Consider the following 9148-nt stretch of genomic DNA (forward strand, 5'->3'; position numbering starts at 1 on the left):
GTTGTGAGGTGCCAGGACATAAACGATGAGAATGAAAGCCATGTTGGTGAAGAAAGTTAAGGACTCGAGAGTCTGTGTATTTAGCCGCATTGTCTGCACGAAATACTTTGATATTGCAAGAAAATTGTTTTTTGACCATGGTAGCAAAATCAAAGTACAACTGGGGTAATTCAGATCGGTTACGCATAAGAAATATCCAAGTGTAACGGGAGTAATCATCAATAAAAATGACAAAATATCAAGAGCCTCCTATAGTAGCAGTGGGAGATGGACCCCAAACATCAGAGTGAATTAAGTTAAATGGTGCAGAATAAAAAGACTCACTTTTGTGAACTGGCAATGCCGATTGCTTTGCAAGTTGACAAGGAAGACAATCAAATTGTTCTTTATTAATAGTTCCCAAATTTCCACTAAACACTAAGGTTTGGAGGCGACTAACAGAAGCATGACCAAGACAAGAACGCCAAAGCCTGATGGATGGTGTGGATGATTCAGGAGTTGTCGTCTGAACTGATGAGGAGAAACGAGATGGAATGTGAAGATTAATTAGCTTAAAGAGTCGTCCAACCTTACGACCTAACCCAAGAGTTTGTCGTGTCTGTGGATCCTGCACGCAATAACCAGAAGCGGAAAAAGTAACAGTTAGACCGAAATCACATAATTGACCAACAGATATAAGATTGAGAGTGAGTTGAGGAATACAATAAGTATCAGGAAGAGAAGTGTTTAATGTTGAAATTTTTCCGACATGGCTCACGTTCATGGGAGAACCATCAGCAGTTTGAATGGCCATAGTATGGTTAGCAAGACGTTTGGTGTAAAAGAGGGTGGAATCAGGTGTCATGTGATTACAACATGCAGAGTCAAAGAACCAAGATGAACCAAGGACCACTAAAAGGAAATAGCGGCTCTGATACCATATTGAGAGAGAGAGAGAGAGAAAGAGAGAATATAAGAGAAGAGATTTGTATTGAATGGTATAATTTGTATACAAGAGGGTTATCCTATTTATAGTCTAATCTAAGGGAAAGGGTTTGTTTATCAACTCGATGTGGGACAAGTGTTATATACATTAACAATAAGAAAGAACCCACTACGAATAAACTATTAAGATTGTGTATTAATACACAATTATCATGACTTTTTTATGGTTGGTTAGCAATGCATTAATAGCCAGCTGGTCCAATTCTAGAACCATAAATAACGTCTGTTAAGATTATAACAACAAAAGGAGAGACCAAACAACATGAAAGATTGAATTAAAATCTATCAAACATAGATATATGTATATATTCAATTGAAAAAAGTAAGTCAACAAAATAATTACTATCAAATAGGAATGCACTTATTCAGAAACCAAAAAACCTAAAATATGAAATTTAAACCATCTCTCAAATAATTACTTTTGTTTAATTTGCTGCTAGTTTCTATTGAAAAAAATAAAAAATAAAAAAACTGGCATTTTGATCATTGTAGAGGGATTGTTGAACTGGTCGAAGATAGTTTGGTGTTGAATGCAATAGAGGGATACTTTGGGTATTATAGTGAATTTTGAATTGCACTCAAGTGGCAAAACAGACATTATGATATTATCACAGAGTATTATTAAAATTTTACCTTTATACTTTTATAAGTAGTTTAATTTATTTTTGCCATAAATGCTCCAAAGTTTATGTCAAAATTTATTTTCTCCTTTGAATACTAAAATGTTTATGCTATAGAAAAATTTTAGAAAAGTGCATCATACAAATATTTTTAAATATTTAATATCATAAAAAATCTTTAGATCAAAGTGACATTTGTGCTAGTATTGTAGTTTTGCCACTATTGATCCAATAGCACATTTAATAATTATATTTTAACATTATCACTAAAAATCAAGAGAAGAATAGAGACCTTATCAGTTTATATTGAAAAAATAAAACACATAATGTCAGTATTTTTCTCCTTTGAACATCTTTTGCGAGCAAATACAAATCGCTACAAAGTGGTAAAAGGATTGCATCAAATCTAAGCCTTTTTTTTCTTTGTCTTATGTGTTTTCTTGTTTCTCATGAAGGAAGTGAGGAGTTAGAGTCTCTTTGAGGACATCTTAGGTTACCCTAATGCTTATAGATTATTTTAATCTTATATTTGTTATTAAGGATGATTAAATCGTGACTTTAACCCAATGATTTATTTTTGAATTGAAAAGTTTAGGATAGTTTTAAGAGAGTTTTATCTTTTGGATGCAGCATACATGGGCTCATCTCGAATTGATGGGGCTTTAAATAAAATAAAAATAACAAAAAAATGGTTTACGCAATCAACAAAAAGAAATAGAAGAAAAAAGGAAACAAACAGAGAGAAAAAAGAGTTTCATCCAACTATCCAAGGTCCAACACAATGTGAGCAATCTAAATCATTTCTTTGTGTTGATAATTGGTCCGCCCATGCTTTTCCATGTGTGCTCCCACAGACCACCCATTCTATGTTGGGAATTAACAAAAAATTCCTGAAAACTATGAGAAACAAAATAGAGAAAGAATACATGCCAAAAAAAAAATCACACGCACAAGATAGTATTTACGTGATTCGGCAATTTTGCCTACGTCCATGGAGTTGCAGGGATTTCACTATTATCAGGAAGAAAAATATAGAGAGTGCAGCGGTACAATTCTCTCTCTCTCTCTCTCTCTCTCTCGCTCTTTCGCAAAGTGTGATCGCTTGACCTAATCACCCAAAAATAATCATTTTATATGTTGCGTACAGGGTTCCGAATGAATTATAAAACAGGCCCAATCCTTCGCTTCATGGGCTAAGCCTTAAGATAGAAATCTCTTATTAAAGAAAAGTCGGGTCATCATCTAGATCGAATGCAACTAGGCTCCACAAAAGCCCAACAAATATCCCACTTGGAGACTAGTTCAATCACCAATATCAATCGCAATCCTCCAAATGAACAACCCCTCATCCCTGCAACTCATCCTCCTATCTTCAAGCTAGAAGACCAACTGAAGTTGCACACAACTTCAGCTTCTCAATAGTGACACCCTTAGTCAACATGTCTGTCAGGTTCTTAGATCCAAAGATCTTCTCAAGTATTACCAACTTATCTTCAACAAGGTAACAGACAAAGTGGTAATTTGTCTGTATCTGCTTCGACTTTGAATGAAAAACTGAATTTTTAGCAAGAAAAATTGCACTCTGACTATCACTGTATAGAATGCCCATCTTCTGCTTCTTACCCAATTTGTCTAAGAAACCATGTAGCCAAATCATCTCCTTTCCAGCTTCAGTTGCTACAACATACTTAGCTTCTATAGTAGACAAAGTAACAATCTTTTGCAGATTTGAAACCCAAGATATAGTTGTATCACCCAGAGTAAATACAAACCTAGTAGTACTCTTTCTACTATCATTATCACCAGCAAAATCGGCATCTACATAACCCTACAGTTTCAAACTTGCACATGTGAAGCAAAGACATGTATCTGATGAACCCCTCAGATATTTTAGAATCCACTTGACTGCCTCCCAATGCTGCTTTCTTGGCCTACTCATGAATCTGTTCACAACTCCCACTGCATGTGCAATTTCTGGCCTTGTACACACCATAGCATACATCAAGCTGCCAATAGCTGAGGCATAGGGCACCTTGCTCATATAGTCCCTTTCTTCTTTTGTCTTCGGTGACTGTTCCTTGCTTAGTTTGAAATGACTACCCAAGGGTGTGCTCACTGGTTTAGCTTCATTTATGTTGAACCTGCTGAAAATTTTCTTCACATACTCTGATTATGAAAGCTTTAATATACCATTAGCCCTGTCTCTAATGATTCTCATTGCAAGAATTAGCTTTGTAGCTCCCAAATCCTTCATTGCAAATTGTTTTGACAATTGCTTCTTCAAATTATTAATCTCCGCAATGCTAGAACATGCAATGAGCATATCATCTACATATAATAGTAAAATGATGTAAGAATTGTCAAAGAACTTAACCTAACAACAGCGATCAGTTTCACATCTCTTGAACCCAATTTTATGCATAAAACTATCAAATTTCTTATACCACTCTCTTGGAGCTTGTTTTAGACCATACAAGTTCTTTCTTAGTTTGCAGACTAAATTCTTTTGTCCCTGGACAATGAACCCTTCTGGATGAATCATGTAGATGTCTTGCTCCAAGTCACCATGAATGAATGTCGTTTTCACATCTAACTGCTCAAGATGTATATTTTCTGCAGCCACCATTCCCAATACCAGTCAAATAGTCGACATCTTCACAACTAGAGAAAATATTTCTGTGAAGTCAATGCCCTCTTTCTGCTGGAACCCTTTGACAACTAATATGGCTTTGTAGTGCTTGCTTCCATCATGTTTGTTCTTTATTTAGTATACCCACTTGTTGTGCAAAGCCTTCTTCCCTACTGGCAATTCAGTTAGTTCCCATGTCTGATTCCCCAACAAGGAATCCATCTCATCCTTCATGGCTAACTCCCACTTGCTTGAACTTTCATCCTATAAGGCTTCATCATAACACTCTGGCTCGCCACCATCAGTTAACAAGAGATAAGTTAGAGCAGGTGAATAACGCTCTGGAAGTCTAATGGTCCTAGAAGATCTACGGACCGTAGCTACAGGTGTACTTTGATTTACCTGTGATTCTACATTCTCCTTTTCCTCTTCACCCCTTTCCTGGATAGTACTTTCAGTCAACTCATCTAAGTTAACAAACTCAGATTTCTTCTGATCTATCTTTGTGACATCTGACACCACATTTGACCTATCCTTGTACATAGCCCGTTCATTAAATGTGACATTTCTACTTCTGATAATTTTTCTGTTTTGTTCATCCCAAAACCGATAGCCAAATTTCTCATCACCATAGCCAATGAAATAACATATTTTAGACTTTGCATCAACTTTATTATGAGCATCAAAATCAATATGAACATAAGAAACACAACCAACAACTTTTAAGTGAGAAAACTTCACCTCTTTATCGCGCCAAACCTCTTTAGGAAGTCTAAACTCCATGGAAACTTAAGGTCCTCAATTTATCAAGTAAGCTGCAGTACTAACAGCATCAGCCCAGAAAATTTTTGGTAGTCCAGCATGCAACCTCATACTCTAAGCACGCTTATTGCGAGTTCTGTTCATGTGCTCAGCCACTCCCAGGAATGGTCTTTTCCATTCTGATTCTATGTGCAATACAATACTTTCTGAACCCTCCATCTATGTACTCTATTCCATTGTCTGACCTCAAACACTTTACTTTACTTTAGGCATAAGATGAATGTCCAATATATATATATTGGAGTATAATGTGCATATGTATATGGTTGACGATTAATCGTGCTGATACTATACTAACTTGCTTGGTTCATGGATAGGCTTTTAGCCATTCAAGTTGTATGCAAATAAATCTTTTTATTTTTTTCAAGATGAATGACATTTTGATCGACTAAATTCCTTAAAGCACGTTTGACCAATCATGAACTAAGGAAATAGTCTAATCATCCTATACCCAACTTAGGCCTAGCCAAGGAGTGATTCTCACCTGACTCTAATTTTTTATCGATGAAATTTAGCCACATTCAAGTTAGTTTTTTTCCCCTAATCATCAAAACCTCAACATAAAGATTTAAGCCTATACAATTAACTTGTTTAGGACTCTTGTGATATTTGAAATATTTTTCCTTATCAAGATCACTAGAACATTCATCATCAGTGGGCCTTACTTCCTAAGTTGATAAATAGTTCTCAATTTCTTCATGCTTGAGGTTGGAATCCTTCCTCTCCTCAGTGCAGTTAGCCACTAGAAGGTCCTCATAATTTTCTTCAATGGTGGCTTTTTGTTCTTTTACATGTGATCGACTAATAGAGGTAATGACACGATGGAGATAACCGGTAATGATTTTAAAGATAAGATGAAATCTTGCATAGAGAATATACGAAAAGACATATTTGATGATACATAGTTCACAATAGAAACATCTATAAGTGGTTTTTTTATTAGTCAAACTCTTATTTCTTTTCGAAAGCTTTTGAGCGAGTAAAAATGTGGTGCAAATAACTCCAATCAACATTTACTATGTATTAATTAAGTCATGTTGATTAATCACCACCTATTATGTTTATTCTCCCAGTAATGTTAAAAAATTAACAATCTTAATGTCGGTTAGTGGTTTAGGCTCATGCACATTCAAATGAGTTTTTAGATTAAAGAGCTCGATTAAGCTTAATTTGATTATGGTTTGACAGGTGGCTATCATCAGCCTGTTATCTGTGAGCACTGAGAATATTTTGAACAAGAAACTATGTATTAAGGATTGCTGACTAAATAATAATTGGAATTCTGATTTAGTACGGGAATTGGTTGGTGCTGATAAAATAAGGGAAATTTTGCAACGGGTGCCGCAAGTAAAAGTGGGTAGGATATTTTTATCTGGAAGCTTGCCCCGGATGGTAATTTTTCTACAAAAACGGCTTGAGAAGCAGTAAGGAGCAGAAGTGATAATTTTTTGTGGAATGATTGGTTTTGGCATTCTTTATTGCCCAGAAGAATCTCAATGTGTTTATTGAGAGCCTGGTTTAGATGATTGGCTGTAGATGATAGAATTTATACCAAAGGAATATCGATGGTTTCGACTTGTGATTGCTGCGTTCAGAGAAGTCAGGAAAACATTGATCATATTTTTTCTTTAGGAGAGGTGACTTCAGAGGTTTGGCATCGGGTTAGTGTGGCTTTGGGGATTCCTTTCCAATGATCTCTTCCTTAGAAAAATAAAATGGCAAATTGGTTCCACTATGCAAAAAAATCGACTATTAAAGGTATTTTAATCGGGCTGATTCCATGTTTGATTACGTGGTGCCTCTGGAATCGAAGATGTAAAGTGAGAATGGAAGGAGTTTATCAAAGTGCAGATTAGATGTGAAAGAGTGTTCGATTCTGGGTTAGTTTTATTACTGAGAGCACCATTTCTTTTCAAAAATTGAAGAAGTCGAACATTAAGATTTTGAATGAGTTTCAAATTAAGCATCAGAGAGTTTGCGATAGGCCTAGAAAAATTATTTCATGGGTTAAACCTCCAGTAGGGTGGATAAAACTTAATTGTGATGAGAGTTGTAGGGGTAATCCGGGTACTTTAGGAGGTGGAGGAATTATTCGGGATTGCCATGACACGGTAAAAGCGGTTTTTTCAAGTTATTTTGGCAATGGTACGAATAATAGTGCAGAATTAAAATCAATCAGGGAAGAAATTCGTTTGTGTAAATGTTTGCATTATGTTAATGTGATTATTGAAAGTGACTCGCGAATTGTAGTTGATTAGCTTTGGAAAGGTAGATGTACTTTGTGGTATTTTTGAGAATTTTGGGAGAAGCTCGTGGCAGAATTAGAAGGAGTGAATGCCATGGTGATGCATTGATATAGGGAAGACAATAGTGCTGCTCATTTTCTTGCTAACGAAGGAGAAATGAGAAACAATGTAATCTACGAAGAACAACACCTTTTACCATGTTATCTAAAAGGTATCCTTCAGATGGATAGGTGGGGTCTTGTTTCTGTTCGTCATTAGTTCATCTTTAGAGTTTCGTTTGGTGTATTTCGTTTTGTTTTTGGTTGTTTTTATGTTTTTTTCTCCTTTGTTAGTTATGTTTAATTTTGTTTGTCTTAGTTTGGTTGGTTGGTGTTAACTTGTAATTACGGTATTCTTCCGCCAAAAGTGAGTGTTTATTAATAAATAAATGGAGGTGCAGCCCTCTTTTACAAAAAAAAAAAAAAAAAAAAGCTTCATTTGATTATCGTACTCATTGGCATGCTTGCATGGAAATGCAACCAACATCTCAATTTAACCTCTTACAATTTGGCATCATTTGGTTGCCAAAAACTATTTATCTTGTTTTTGAAAGAAAAATAAATTGATTTTGCACTCACGCTATTTTTTCTTTTTACAAAATAAAATTTTGATGAGACATAGAATTGATCTCTCACTTACAAAAAAATATAAGCTTTGTGGCATGTGGGCAAAAAATGTTGGCAATGGATGGTTAATAAGAAATTTTTGAAAAATAAATTGCTTTTACAATAATATTCTTATATTTCGTTGGTTGCAAAGATTAAGAAATAATTAAATTTAAGAAGAAAGAATGATGAGAAGTTTGGTAAAATTAATTTCTAAGTGTTTAAAACTAAATTCAAATATAATTTTGAAAATAATTTTGAATTTTAGCTTGAATCGATCATTGAATACGAATATTGAATTATTTTGATCATCCAAGATCTAAATATGTATTATTTCTCAATTTTAACTTGTGAATATTTATTTTATTATGGTATTATGTGTTTTTAACTCTAAGTTTTTCTAATTATTAAATTAATCATGAAATTATATCTGATTACATTTCATTATATCAATTTTAAGAATAATGAATAGTTCAATTAACAGCTCGTACTTAACCCATTGATATATCATGGTTTATTTATTTAGGGAACTACTTCAGACAGATCTTAAGTAGAGATTATTGAGATAAAACAACCTTAGTATTCAATATTTTGAAATGCAATGTATTAATCTTGCATTTGAGAGAACGAATTTCATTTTTTTGAATTTGAATTTGGATAATATATAGCAGAAAATTATATTAATTTTTTTTTCTAAATTGACACAAATTCAAATTCAAATATCTAAGGAGGCTATTTAGTATCACTTTCAAAATTTACGAAACAAAAATTAAAAACTAGAAACAAAAATAAAAAATAAAAAATTAGCCTTATTTGATTAATATTTATAAAATTTAAATAAAGTAAAAAATTAAACAAATTCTTTTTTCCTTGAATCAAAGAACAATGTAAGAAATATGATTATAATAATTGGAATACAAAATTATATATATATATATATTTAAAAATACTATAATAAAAATTTCCTTGAATCAAATACAATTTAAGAAATATGATTAAAATAATAAAAGTACAAAATAATATAGATTTAAAAAATAGTATAGTAAAAATTAAAATTAATGTAATGACTTGAGAATAATATTATTGTCGATGATACTTGAAAAATAGTAAAAATATTTTGTAAGTGATTTTTATTATTTGTTTAAAAATTTTCTTGTAATTTTATGGACACTTTTATTTTAATTATATTTTAAACTGATATAA

The sequence above is a fragment of the Malania oleifera genome, chromosome 10 (assembly GCF_029873635.1).
Source record: "Malania oleifera isolate guangnan ecotype guangnan chromosome 10, ASM2987363v1, whole genome shotgun sequence".
In the NCBI taxonomy this organism is placed as follows: domain Eukaryota; kingdom Viridiplantae; phylum Streptophyta; class Magnoliopsida; order Santalales; family Ximeniaceae; genus Malania; species Malania oleifera.